This window comes from Apium graveolens, chromosome 2 (assembly GCF_009905375.1).
Source record: "Apium graveolens cultivar Ventura chromosome 2, ASM990537v1, whole genome shotgun sequence".
Lineage (NCBI taxonomy): Eukaryota > Viridiplantae > Streptophyta > Magnoliopsida > Apiales > Apiaceae > Apium > Apium graveolens.
In genome coordinates, this window is record NC_133648.1 from 230,814,709 (window position 1) to 230,830,655 (window position 15,947).

Genomic DNA, 15,947 nt, shown 5'->3' on the forward strand with positions numbered 1-15,947 from the left:
TACCTTGGAGTGAAACTCCTGCAGGTCAGGAGTGGACTAAGGAATGGAACTCAGTTTCATGTGTTCCAACTGCAATACATCTTGCTGAGCACTTGACTAAAGCTGATGAAATGTTAAATTCTGATGATTTAAAAACCCAGCTTAGAGTCACTGCATTGAGTTTTAAACATCTACAAGGTCTTCATTCAACTACTCATGCAGAGCTACACAAGATTCAGGAGAACTTTCTCAAATAAGAACAAGTTTGGAAAATTGATAAGAAAAAGTTCTTTCAACCTACCATTGACAGGATTGCTTATATTAAGAAAACTCAAGAGAAACAACAAGCTCAGATTGATGACATTCTTACAAATCAAGCTTCTCAGCAATCGCAACTTACTGAAATCCAATCCTCAGTGGAATTACTTATCTCTCTTTTACTACCTGCTGATGCCAAAAAGGGGGAGAAGGTAATTAAGTCCAAATGCAACACTAACAAGACACTGCAAGGAAAGGATGATGGAAATGATGATCAAGGATACTCTGGAATGGGTAGCGGTCATAGTCAAGGTAGAAGGTTTACATCAAGACAAGCTAGTCACAGGACAAGTTCTGATACTGGGAAAAGAATAAGTTCTGCTGCTGGTAAAAGGATAAGTTCAGATGAACTTCTAGATCTTGATCAGGAAATGTCAAGACAGTTATTTCTTCAAGAAAATCCAGGAATGGACTTGGAAAGTATAAAGGAAGCTAGACTTAAATCAGAGAAAGTCACATCTAAATCTGAAGCTTCTGGTAAAAATTCACTTCCAAAACTTAAAGGCATTGTGATCAAAGAAAGGACACATACTGAAGCAACGTTGGCTAGATCACAACCACAGATAGATCCAAGATCCAAGGGTAAAGAAAAGGTTGGTGAACCTATCAAGGTTTATGTACCTCCTGAGGAAGAAGAAATTACTGATGAAAAGGATGATCTTGCTCTGACTTCAAGAAAAGTTCTTAAAACAACCTCTGACATGGCTCAAGTTGTTCAGAGTCAAGAAATTGTAAGTTCTGATATTCAGAAGAAGCAAGTAACCTCTGACAGAGCTCAAGTTAACTTGATATCAGAAAATAGATCAAAGACACTCCTACCAGGATTCACTAAAGCAAAACAGACTCAATCTTTGAAGACTACTGCAAGTGGTTTTGAAGCAAGAGTAGTTACTGGAAAGGAAGCTAGAGATAAAACTAGATTGGGAAGTGCTGATGAAAGAAGAGTACACAACACTACCAATGATCCAACTTCCTTGAGTGAACCAGGTATTGGAGCAACTCCTGAGAGATTGAATCAACTGGAATCTGTACAGATGGTTTACCATACCTACTTGAAAGAATACATCATGTTGTATTTCATGACAGATGGTAGGGTTTATCATATAAGACAAAATGCCATTCCATTAAAGTATTTTAAAGAATTGGAGCATGTACTTTTCTTACTTCAAGTGGATGATAGAATAACAGAGACTGCTGCAAACTACTTAAAAGAACAGATTCAGAGACAGAAAAGGCTTTATTCTGTTAAGTCTGACAGCATATATGTTCCAAAGTACAGAGATCACAATGGTGATATTGTTGATATGAAGCCTAATACTGCACAGATCAGAACATATCTTGGTATTAAGGGACTTGAATTCAATCTGGAGTCTGACAAAGCTTATGTCATAAGACTAGATCAGGAGTTGAGAAAAGCAAAGATCAATGATCTCAGAGCTGCAATCTTTCAAACTGGTGAAGATACTGCAGAGTTAAAGATGTTAAAAAGAGAATGATTGATGAACTAAGATATGCTGAGAAATGTTTGTTGAAGAACTATATCAGAACAACTCCTGACATCAGAGAGATCATAAAATGATGAAGCCAAGTCGAAGATCTACAACTGCTTAAATACTGATATTTATACAGACTGAAGTTGTTATCAGAAGTTGAAATTGGTAAAAGCTTTAAGGACTGTAAGTTGTAGTTATCTAGTCTAATTCTCATGCATTTGTACTTAATGTTTTTGACATCATCAAATATCTGTTAAACTTGTATATTATGTTAATTTACAAGTTGGGGGAGATTGTTAGATATATTTGATAATGTCATGGCTAATATGTTTTATGTTTAGCTTTCAGATCTTATTTGAACAGAATAAATCAGTACTTAACTGTTGATCAGTACTTATACTGGAAGTCAAGACTTAAGGATATCAGTACTTATGTTATTAGGAGATAATCATCAGAAGATAGATATCAGAACTTAGGTGTTGAAGTACAATCAGATAAGGACAGTAGCTGATTAAAGGAAAGAAGATCAAGATAAACATAAGAAGAGATATGCATGAAGAAGGAATTCCGTAAAGAATGGAATACTTGGAAGAAAAGATATCTGATTGATATATTTTAGGAAGCAGAATTATATTCCATATCAATTAGCGATTATCTTGTAACTGTGTAGTATATAAACACATACATAGGGTTTACACTATAAGTGTTATCATTATTAGACAAGATTATTCATTGTAACCCTAGCAGCTCTCGTGATATTTGTTCATCACTGAGAGGTAACAGTTCCATATTGTAACAGAGTTTATTGTTTCAATAAAGTTTGTTTTCTGTTACTTAAGTTCTTAAAGTTCGATTTGAGTGTACTATACACTGTATTCACCCCCTCTACAGTGTGTGTGTGACCTAACATCATCATTCGTCGGGACTATAATGAGTTATCCGTCGGGACTATAATTCTTATCCGTCGAGTGCTACATTATTTCACTAAGTAAAATCTACTTAGGTGTTTTGTTCATGTAATCATCAAGTACACAATATATGCACAACATATAGCTTCCTGTCGTGCCACCTTTTTACCTTTTCCTTGTACATTTTGTTGTTCTCATACGCTTGGAGTCGAAATTCATCAAGTTCATTTAATTGAAGCATTCGCTTCTTCCCAGCTGCATCTAGATCAAGGTTCAACTTCTTCAATGCCCAATAAGCCTTATGCTCAAGCTTCGCGGGTAAATGACATCCCTTACCATAAACAAGTTGAAACGGGGATATCCCAAGTGGAGTCTTGTATGCTATTCTATAAGCCCAAACAGCTTCATCGAGCTTTAAAGACGAATCCTTCCTTGACGGGCAAACAACTTTCTCTAGAATGCGCTTGATCTCTCTATTAGACACTTCCGCTTGACCATTCGTTTGTGGATGATAGGCAGTAGCAACGCGATGATTCATATTATAGCGCTGCATCATAGAAGTGAACTTACGGTTGCAGAAATGCGACCCCTCATCACTTATGATTACTCATGGCTTTCCAAATCTTGTGAAAATCTGCTTATGAAGAAAATTCAACACTATCTTTACATCATTCATCGGTAGAGCCTTGACTTCTACCCATTTTGAGACATAATCGACTGCCAGCAAGATGTACTGATTATTACAGGACGAGACAAATGGTCCCATGAAATCGATTCCCCAAACATCAAAGACCTCGACTTCAAGCATCACGTTTAACGGCATCTCATCATTCCTCGTAAGATTCCCCACTCTTTGGCAATGATCACACCTTAAAATGAACTGATGTGCATCCTTAAATAAAGTAGGCCAAAAAAACCTGCTTGCAGAATACGAGCTGCTGTCTTTTAACCACCATAATATCCACCATAAACTGTGGAGTGGCAGTCTCGTAATATCCCCTCCGTCTCACAGAATGGGATACATCTCCTGATGATCTGGTCAGCTCCTTGTCTAAACAAATACGGTTCATCCCACATGTGCCACTTCACCTTATGCAGAAACTTCTTCTTTTGAGTTGTATTCATATTAGGATGCATTATGTTGCTGATAAGATAGTTCATAATATCTGCGAACCATGGCTCTTCCTCCTGGACTGTGAACAACTGCTCATCCGGAAAAGATTCGTTGATCAATGTCTTATCATGTGAAGTAGAATCAGGATTCTCCAATCTAGAGAGATGGTCAGCTACTTGATTCTCAGTACCTCTTCGATCCTTGATCTCTAACTCAAATTCCTGTAGCAAGAGCACCCAACGAATAAGTCTAGGCTTCGAATCCTTCTTGGCAACCAAATAGCGAATGGCCGCATGATCAGTGAATACTGTCACCTTTGTCCCAAGTAGATAAGATCGAAATTTTTCGAAACCAAAGACTATAGCCAAGAGCTCCTTCTCAGTAGTGGTGTAGTTCATTTAAGCTCCATTTAGAGTCTTACTAGCATAGTAGACCACATGAAAAAGATTATTCTTACGCTACCCAAGAACTGCTCCCACCGCATAATCACTCGCATCGCACATCATCTCAAAAGGCTATGTCCAATCAGGTGCCGTAATAACCGGTGCTTTTATCAAACTCTTCTTAAGAGTCTCGAATGCCGCCAAGCATTCATCATCGAATTTGAAAGGCACATCCTTCTCGAGCAAGTTACAGAACGGCTTAGATATCTTCGAGAAGTCCTTAATGAAACGCCGATAAAAAGCTGCAAGACCAAGAAAACTATGGATTCCTTTCACAGAAATAGGGGGTGGAAGATTTTCAATGACTCCCACCTTGGATTTGTCCACCTCAAGACCCTTGCTAGAGACCTTATGCCCAAGAATAATGCCTTCACGCACCATAAAGTGACATTTTTCCCAATTGAGTACTAAATTAGTTTCCACACACCTTTTGAGCACTGAACGAAGATTATTCAAACAATCATCATACGAATGTCCAAAGACGGAGAAGTCGTCCATGAACACTTTGACATTATTTCCAATCATATCAGAGAATATAGCCATCATACATCTCTGAAAAGTGGCAGGTGCACCACATAAGCCAAATAAAACTCTGCAAAAAGCGAATGTGCCAAATGGACAAGTGAAGGTAGTCTTTTCTTGATCCTCTGGTGCAATGCAAATCTGATTATACCCCGAATAGCCATCCAGAAGACAATAATACTCATGACCGGCCAACCTGTCAAGCATCTGATCAATAAATTGAAGAGGGAAGTAATCCTTTCTCGTGGCCTTGTTCAACTTTCTGTAATCCATGCATACCCTCCATCCTATGACTGTTCGAGTGGGGATGAGCACGTTCTTCTCATTTGCTACCACAGTAATACCTCCTTTCTTAGGTCCATATTGCACGGGGTTCACCCAAGAACTGTCAGAAATAGGATATATGATTCCTGCATCCAGCTACTTCAGAATCTCTTTCTTCACCACTTCTTTCATGATAAGATTAAGTCGTCATTGTTGCTCAACAGTTGGCTTACTACCTTCTTCTAGCAGAATTTTATGCATGCAATACGAAGGGCTGATCCCTTTGATATCTGTTATAGTCCATCCAATAGTCGATTTGAATTCTCTCAAAATCCTCAAGAGCTTGTCCTCCTCACTACCTGAAAGGTCGGATGCAATAATAACAGGTAAAGTAGATGCATCGCCTAAAAATCCATACCTCAAGTGTTCAGGCAATGGTTTAAGTTCCAAAGTAGGTGCTTTCTCAATAGATGGTTTGAGCTTTCCTTCAGCATTTTTGAGGTCAGAAGTACCAAGAGATTCAAATGGCATGTCTCGCTTTCGTCTCCAAGAAGAAGCATTTAGATATTGTAGTTGCTCATTGCCATCCTCATCATCACTGTCAAACTCCCTACTAAGGCTTTCTCTAATGCGTCAGACATTAGCATATGATCAAGTTCTGAAGTTACCGCAGACTCAATCAAATCCATCTTTAAGTACTCCTCGTCTTCTGTAGGGAATTTCATTGGTTTGAATACATTGAATGTCACATCCTAATCCTGCACCCTCATAGTGAGTTCACCTTTCTGCACATCTATCAAGGTAAAACCTGTAGCCAAGAAAGGACTTCCCAAGATTATGGGGATCTTCTTATCTTCCTCGAAATCCAAAATGACAAAGTCTGCAGGAAAGAGGAGCTTATCCACCTTTACTAACACGTCCTCCACTATGCCTCATGGATATGTAATAGAACGATCATCCAATTGTAGAGACATGTAGGTGGGCTTTGGATCAGGCAAATTCAACTTTTTGAAGATAGACAACGGCATCAGATTGATGCTTGCTCCCAAATCGCACAGGCATTTATCAAAAGATAACTTGCCAATGGTGCAAGGAATGGTGAAGCTACCTGGATCTTTAAGCTTTGGAGGAATTTATGTTGCAGCACAACACTGCACTCTTCCGTTAGAGCAACAGTCTCAAGGTCATCTAGTTTCACTTTCCTTGAAAGAATACTCTTCATGAATTTCGCATAACTAGGCATTTTCTCCAGAGCCTCAGCGAAAGGTATGTTGATGTGAAGTTTCTTGAACACCTCCAGAAACTTACCGAACTGCTTATCCAGTTTTTGTTATTGCAATCTCTTAGGGAAAGGTGGTGGAGGATAGAGCTATTTCTCCCCTGTATTACCCTCAGGAAGAGTGTGTTCAACAGTAGTCTTCCTTGGTTCCGCCGCTTTCTCCTTTTGCTTCTCTTCATCACCAACTTCAGCTTCTCCGTCTTTTGCATTTTCAGTATTAGCACCTTTTCCAGACCTTAAGGTAATAGCCTTGACTTGCTCTTTAGCTTCCTTCCTGGCACTTTAGTATCACTGGGTAGTGTGCCAGGTTGATGATTGAGCACTGTATTGGCTATTTGACCGATTTGATTTTCCAAGGTCTTGATAGAAATAGCCTGACTTTTGCACAACAGCTTGAGTTCCTTGAAATCAGCACTAGAAGGTGGAGCAGCACCTCCTTATTGAGGATATGATTGCCTTTGAGCATACTGATGTGGTTGCTGGAATCCAGGTGGATTAAACTGTTTACTTTCACCTTGCTGATATGGTTGCTGAATAGCATTTTGAGTATTGCTCCAGCTGAAATTGGGATGATTTCTGTTGTTAGGATGATAAGTAGCTGGCACAGGCTGCTGCGGACACTGATAATTGTTCACATACTGAACAGATTCATTAACAAGAGAACACTAATCCGTAACATGAGAACCCGCACAAAGCTCACAGACCATTGCTATCTGATTGACTCTATAGGTGGCTAAAGAATCGACCTTCATAGACAGCGCTTGGAGCTGCTCTGCAATAGCTGTAGCTGCATCAACTTCCAGAATACCTGCTACCTTCCCAGGCATCATCCTTTAAGTTGGGTTTTGATGCTCATTTGCAGCCATAGTTTCAATAAGATCATAAGCCTCAATATAGCTTTTGGCCCACAAAGCACCTCCAGCTGCTGCATCGAGCATGGGCTGAGATTGGGCCCCCAAACCATTATAGAAACCAGTGATCACCATCCAGTCAGGCATACCATGATGTGGACACTTTTTCAACATCTCCTTGTAGCGCTCTCAAGCTTCGCACATAGATTCTGTTGGTTGCTGCGTAAACTGAGTAAGAGCACTCCGCATAGCTGCAGTCTTCGCTATTGGATAGAACTTTACCAGAAACTTTTGCGCAAGATCTTGCCAAGTAGTGATGGACCCAGCTGGTTCAGAATGTAACCAGTCCTTAGCTTTATCCCTCAGAGAGAATGGGAAAAGCCTCAGCTTGATAGCCTCATCAGTCACACCATTATATTTGAAAGTACTACAGATCTCGACAGAATTCCTGATGTGCATATTGGGGTCTTCAGTTGCAACACCTCCGAAAGAAACAGAATTCTGCACCATCTGAATAGTGCCCGGCTTGATTTCAAAAGTGTTAGCCTGAATAGCCGGATGAAGGATGCTTGACTGAATGTCATCAATTTTAGGCCGAGAAAAGTCCATAAGAGCTGGATCTGCCGGAACTATACGATCACCCATGATTACTGGTTCTTTCTACTCACTCTCTTTATCCGAATCTTCAAAATCTATCTTCTCTGGAATAGTCTGTTTCCTCAGCTGTATCTAAAGTCCTCTTGCGAGTACGAGAACGTGTTTGCATAAACGCTCGCTAAAGTACCTGAAACACAACCGGAAATGATAAGTAACACGTCTTAATCAATGAGTCCTAATGACAACTGATGGTAATTGCATAAACTAAACAAATACGCCGATTCCCCGGCAGCTGCGCCAAAAACTTGTTAGGGCGGAAAACATGCGCTAATAATACACGCAAGTATACGCGTTCCCAAGTAATATAGAATACTTTCTAGTTCGTTCCCATAGAGACTCGGACTAATTATGCTCAATTAACACTTACTCACCAATGTATGATTACTTCTCAATGTTAAGATAATAACACATAGAATTGATTAACTAATTATTAACTAGAATTAACTACGAGAATTAAACACTTAATTGACACCGGAATTAACAATATTAAACACACATGAGATTATAACTTCATTGCTACTTCCTTCAATAGCTATTGTTATTACCCTTAGCATGTAACGGTGATGATATTAATCGAACAACACTAAACTGATAAAAGCCAACTTTCATTGTACCAATACCATTCTACTAAACATCCACAATTAAGATAGAAGTTGAATAGTCATCAATTATGTTGAGACCCTATATGTCTACAGAATTTGACAACATAACGATTTAAGCACAAGTTATTCCTTATGATTACACAGGGCAAGTAAAATGGTTAGAGTTACCTACTAATCATGCATACACATTCATTAACCTATGCTGGCATGGCAAGTTCTAAATCTCAAGATCCATCGTCGCTTCACAAGAGATTAACACCTTATCTTATATGTTTGCGACGCACATAAGACGAATAAGCACAACCAATACTAGATATCATACAATCATCACACATTAAGGTATTAAACAACTAACTAAAGAATTTCATAGCAAATCCGTTACGACCCCATGATCACGATTAGCCCATGATTGAACTCATCGTCACCATGGGTTCATATGAAAACATGATAATAACACACGAGAATAATTAAGAGAACTACTTATATTAAACCAGAGTGCGTCATAAGAGTAAAAAGGTTCAAAGTAAAGAAAACTAGCATCCACTGTTACAACGAATAAAAGAATCACAAGAAACTATGCTTCCTCTTCGTTGCGGTGTGCTAAAACGGCCTTCTTCCTTATCTCCTTGCTCCTTGATTAATATCACGATTCAACACACGTGAAACGTCTCTGAAAACTACTTATATAGAAATCCCACAAAACCCAGCCATCTAAGAAGTCAGAAGTCCAGCAGAACAAGAACTCTAAAAATCATATTTTTAATTCGCGCCCCTGGGCGGCCGCCCAGCAATCCTGAAAGGGCGCCCAGCTTCCTGAGCGGCCGCTCAGCCAGGCTAAGCGGGCGCCCAGCACCTTTCTGGAAAATTAATTATTTTGCTCCAATTCTTTGATGCATTCTGCTCCTAACTTCCCAGTTGCAATGCCAAACACATACTAAGACTTATTCTTGATGAAATCTCCCCACAAATGCAAGTAATACCCTGAAATGCACAAACACTAGAAAAATGCATCAAATACACAAAATTCTTGATTTCAAGACATCAATTCAAGCCATTATAAGAAGTTCTAAGTGGTATAAAATGCCACTTATCAACAAGGGCCTTGCCTTTGTCTCTCTTTCCTTTCTTGCATTCAGGAGATAAGTGTCCTCTTTCACCACAATTGTAACATTTAACATTTGAGTAGTCTCCTCTGTCAGACTTTCCTTCTTTGCCTTCAGATTTTCTAAAACTCTTCTTATCAGAACTTCCACTTTTCCTGAAAACCTTCTTTCCCTTTCTGAATTTCCTGTAGGCTATCTTTGTGATACCCTTCACCATAAGAGCACACAATTTTATCATCTCTTCATCAGCATCCATCTCAGATAGACTTTCAGTTTCTGAATCCTCATCATTATCAGAACTTGATGACTCAGTATCGGACTTTATGATGAGAGCATTTCCTTTGTCTTTCTTTGAGACAGCCACTTTGGGGAATTCCTCATCAGCCTTAAGAGCAACTGTCCTTGACTTTCTCCCATGTCTCTTGCTTCTTTGATCGATCTCAAGTTCATGAGTCTTGAGCATACCATAAATTTCATCAAGAGTAGTTTCATCAAGAGTATAGTTGTCTCTTATAGTAGTAGACTTCAAATCCCAACTTTCAGGAAGAGCTAACATGAATTTTAGATTTGAATCTTCAAGATCATATTCCTTTTTCACCAGTGACAGATCATTCAAGAGTTTGACAAACCTGTCATATAATCTAGTTAAAGACTCATCAGATTTTGAGTTAAAGTGCCCATACTCTTGAGTGAGTATAGTCTTCCTGTTTTTCTTGATTGCATCAGTTCCCTGACACCTTGTTTCCAAAGCATCCCATATCTCCTTTACAGTCTTGCAATTAATTACCCTGTTTGACATGACATTATCAATGGCACTATGCAGCAAATGCCTTACCTTTGCATCCTTGGCAATAGATAAGATATCTTCTGATGTATACTCACTTTTCTCCTTTGGTATGGTCTTTGTTGGATGATCTGCAACTACAACAGAGAGCTTGGTTGGCTTATGTGGTCCTTCATAAATTCTGTCAAGGTATTCTGGATCTGTAGCTTCCAGAAACATAGCCATCTTCACTTTCCATATGGGATACTCAGATGTCTCAGTATGGGAACCCTAATAGTCTCATATCGACTGTGGATTTGAGTTCTTGGAGTTTCTTCAGTTTTGGTGGGCTTGGTTGGAGTTTGTTCTTCTTCAGACATGATTGTTTTGGATCTTTACTGTATGTATGTTAACAGATAGGCTCTGATACCACTTGTTAGGTCACATACACTGTAGAAGGGGGTTGAATACAGTGTATAATACAATCAAATCGAATTAAGAACACAAGTATGTAACAAAGAATAATCTTATTAATAAAACAGTATTGCAATGGAACTCTTCTCTCTCAGTGATGAACAATATCACTAAGAGCTGCTAGGGTTACAATGAATAATATTCTCGATAATGATAACACTTATAGTGTAAACCCTATATTGTGCTTACATACCACACAGTTACAAGATAATCTTTAATTGATATCGAATATAATTCTGTATCCTAAAATATATCAATTAGTTATCTTTTCCTCCAAGTCTTCTATTCTTCATAGAATTTTTCTGCATGCATATCTCTTCTTGTTTTAGTCTTGATCTTCTTTCCCTTCAATCAAACGCCTTCCTTATTTGAAAGTCTTCTTAAGTCCTGATATTATCTTCTGATGAATATCTTCTGATATATTAAGTTCTGATAACTTAAGTTCTGATATCTTAAGTTCTGACTCCAGTATAAGTACTGATTTCCATTTAAGTCCTGATTTGTCCTGTTAGTCAAGATCTGAAAACTAAACACAAATCATTATTAGACATGACATCACAAATATATCTAACACAAAATAATTTCAATTTACCGATATCATTAAGATCGGCTTTCAAATAACTTTTGAAAATAATACATTTAAGTAAATATTTTCAGAAATTAACAAGGATCGATATAACACTTAACAATTAACACATTACCATATAATAACACCAACTCGTCAAACAGGAATAAAATATCCACCATTTTATTCTTCTAAATCATGAAAGCACACATATATATATATATATTTAAATAATAATTATAATAATTCTAAAAATACGGGATATATTACAATCTACCCCCTTATAAGGATTCCATCCTCGGAATCAGTAGAAGAAAGCGTTAAGGGTCTTCTACCAACTTTCCGATCTTGCATAAGTAACTTTTCTCAAAATTTCCAATAATACTGTAATTCCTTATACCACACAATTATCACGTGAGTTTCACTCCGCACTATTGTTCCTTCCACATACCTTTTGACCAATTTCTCAATTGAATAACTTCTACTGATAGAGAGGAAGAAGAATCGAGAGAAAGATAAAAAGAAAATAAAAGAAAGAGATATATAGATAAATAGAGAGAGAAATAAAGAAACAGATTGACTTCATTATACGCCACTGATATTTTAATCGCATTGCAGTCTACTGTCGCTATTGGCAATCCCATCACATAGCCTTACTTTGACTTGACCAAGATAACTCAGCCCAACTTAATTGGCATACCTTCAAATATTTGAAATAATAAAAATCATGGAATTCCAAAGAGAAAAGAATTTTATATCATAACGGGTGTCCCACCATTGTGGTTACCAAAACTGAATTTTTGAGAAAGTATTGTCGAAATGAAAGAATAACTGAGAGATCAATATGATCAAACGAATTTGGTATTGCGTGTCCAAATTAAGACACTACTGAAGGTTGTTAACCTTCTTGTAGTCACAACACACAAAAGTGATGACGTCCTATCCAACTCCTATCACACATACAGGTATACCTTGTGTCCCCTATAGATAGGGTTGTTCATCTCAGTCAGAATAAAAGAATATCAAAGGAATTCAAAATCAAGTGAATAAAGCTGAAAAGATTTCAAAGCTGATATTTCTGGAGAAAAATGAAATCCAGAAAACAGGATTCTGACACAAAATGACTAAATGAGTGTTAGGGAATATATCCTCTAACAGATACCGCTTTTTGAGAGATGACAAAAGAAGTTATAAAAAGAGAAGGTAATGCCAAAGTCTTAATACTTATCTTCTATTTCAACTCTTCTGTTGACTCATCATCCAATTCCGGACACTTCTTCATGTTCTGAGGATATCGATAACCTTCATCATCGTCGAACCATGGTAGCCTTAGAAGATTCCACAATAGAAGTTTGCAACTGCTAAGAGTTTCTATCCAGCTCAACAAAATCATCTCCAACGAATCTGCCTATCTTAGTTTACTCGTTGGTACTATATCCAATAGTCCAACAGAAACTCGATATGAGCTCAAGCGTCCTCATATAGCTATACACACTCCTGCACACTCTCATTTCTAGTTTACTATAACCTCAGCTCTGATACCAACCTGTAACGCCCCCAAATCCAGGGTCAAGAGATTTGGTCGTCACTATGAAACCTCAGTCCAAAACAACCTGTTTAATCAATAAAAAAATGTCAGCGGAAGATATTTAGCATCTATGACCCCAAACTAATCCAAGATCTTTTAAGGTTACAGTTCTAGAAATAAGATATCCAAATTCCACAAATAAACTTTTTTCACTTTCTTTTCAAACTCTTTTCAATAATTCCCAAACTCAAATTTAATCCACTAGTATAACTTTGAAAAGAAGTATACTAGACCAACGATTCAATATACAACTATAATAAATATAAAATAAACAACTTTACAAAATAAAATTTACACTAGATCGCAAACCCTGGACCAACCACCTTTCAAAAGCTTCTTCCTTGCTTCCTCGAATTACGCGGCTAAATAGCGCAAGTTAATCCTCACTGGAGGTTAAATTTGAAAACAGGTAAGTATGAGCGAAAGAAATGCTCAGCAAGATCATTATAATGTATATGGTTGTTTTGATATAAAACCGACATCTGCATTAGAGCAGAACATTTAAAATCTAATTGTTGAAACATAAATTTATTAAAGAATCGGATAATTGTTTCTCACTGTATTCAAAATTCTTTTGATATTTTTGAGCGAAATGCTTCAGTAATACTTTGAATCTTGATGAGAATAAAACTCGTAAAACAGTGTTTACGAAAATATCGTAAACAACAATAACATGAAATAATGATTATGGAATTGAATCATAAACTTTATTCAAAACCGAAGTCTTGATATTAATACTAATTTTGTTGTCATATCAAATTAGATATCAATACAAACTTTGATGCTCACAACATCCCATATTGAAGTCAACATCAATCATCTATATTAATACCACATTTGATATTTAACAACACCCTAAATATCAACATCAATCAGAAACTGAGTCAAACCTGCATTTCACCTTTAATTATTCGAAACAGAAACAGTTGATAAATCATTTATTCTATGATTATCAAAACAATTTAGAAACAACAGTTTAGTTTGGAACCAATTATGCACTATGTTGTTCCTAATGATCAGTCACGAAACAGCACCGGTATCCCGCAGCCATACCGTAAATATAGGTCCACCCGTATCCCGCAGCCATACGGTACCTATAGGGCGCCAGAAAAGGCATATATTCGCCTTGTAAGATATTACACTTCCGTATAGTAGCTCACGCTGGACCGGTGCCTCGGCCTCTTACGCAACCAGTAACCATCCAATCTTAAAACCTTTTATTGAAAAGGGGTCATAATAATCGACACCCGAAATAATTTTATTCCCCCATTCACTTGGGCAGGAATACTTGCAACAAAATTATTTTTCTCAAAATCCAAAACATTTATAAATCCATTCAGTTGATAAGTAAATTCACTTAGCTATTCTGAACATAGAATAACAGAAGAGTAATTGCATAAACAGAATCATTTAATTCAGCGATATGTAAAACATTTATTTATTCTGAACTGAGAATAGGGAAAGCAATACTTGCATAAGAAGATTTAAAATAAATATCACTTGAACAATAAGTGATGATAGGGATACTTGCCTTTGGTTTTTAGCAGTTAGTCACACCCGCAATAACACACTTATCTCGGTCTGGCATCTCATGACCTCGATGTCCTTCTATTTTGACAACTCACTGATATGCTGCTCTTGCGATTGCTAGAAGCCATATATCCAATACCATTCCATTTCGTTATTTCCAATGTCCGGTCCTGATCAATTCGAACGATCCGCATCTGAGTTTATGATTCTGTTATCAAAATAACGGGCTCAAAGAGAGCTTCGATTCGACTACTAGATCGTCAAAAACAGAGCAACGGATCTCCAGATATCGCAAGATTAAGATCAAGAATGGATTGAAACCTCCAAGAACAATTTAGAGGATTTTTCTATTTTTCTAATAAATAAATAAAATAAAAATAAATAATTATCTAATTTTTGTTAGATAATTATGAGAAATAAAATAGAAATTCAACTATTTATACTTATGGAATATTAATACCCGCTGGATCGTTTCGGATCCGAAAATAGATTACTTAGCCGCTAAGTAACTATAAAAATGATACAATTTAATACCATATTTGGATAATTATCAAAACCGGGCTTCTTATAAAATACTTTATATGAAAATAATGTAATAATATCCTGCCTTTCGATAATACGGGTTTTGTTGATTTACCGAAATGATTATCGTATCGAAAATTTTGCGTCGGGACGCGCACGGGCCAAACCGTAACCTGGATCGAAAAAGTCAAAACACGGAAAATGCTCAGAATAATCAAATTAGGTTAGGAAGGAGTTTTCCGAAGACTTTCGGGTTGTAAAAACACAAAAACGGTTAAAGTTTGACGATTCCTGATTTTATAAAATAATTTATAATTACTCAAAAAAATAATTTATTAAATCTATAAATCCTTTATAAAATCATCTAACAACCTATAAATTACCAGAAAAATACCAAAATTATCTATACTTTATACTGGACATATTAAAAATCAAAATACTTACATTTTATCACATATAAACACCCAAATATAAATATCAGTCATCAGATAATGCACCAAATTTCCCATAATAATCACATAATAATTATTTATTGATAAAAATAATTGCATGATATTTCTCAAATATTACAAAATAATTTCAATTTACCGATATCATTATGATCGGCTTTCAAATAACTTTTGAAAATAATATATTTAAGTAAATATTTTCAGAAATTAACAAGGATTGTTAGATATATTTGGGATGTCATGTCTAATATGATTTGTGTTTAGTTTTCAGATCTTACTTAAATAGAGCAAATCAGTACTTAACTGGAAATCAGCACTTATACTGAAGTCAGTATTAAAGATATCAGAACTTAAGTGGTCAGAACTTAAGTTATCAGGAGATATTTATCAGGAGATAATATCAGGACTTAAGGAGACTTTCAGATAAGGAAGGCGGCTGATTGAAAGGAAAGAAGATCAAGACAAACGCAAGAAGAGATATGCATGAAGAAGGAATTCTATGAAAAATAGAATACTTGGAAGA

At 36.8% G+C, this 15,947-nt stretch overlaps 1 non-coding gene across 1 annotated transcript; it reads left to right on the forward strand.

Moving 5' to 3' along the window:
• The first annotated feature begins 7,316 nt into the window (after window positions 1–7,316).
• LOC141709955 (small nucleolar RNA R71) lies at window positions 7,317–7,420 on the forward strand. Its single transcript, XR_012570503.1, has one exon. It is a non-coding gene; the product is annotated as a small nucleolar RNA R71 (small nucleolar RNA).
• The last annotated feature ends 8,527 nt before the right edge of the window (window positions 7,421–15,947 follow it).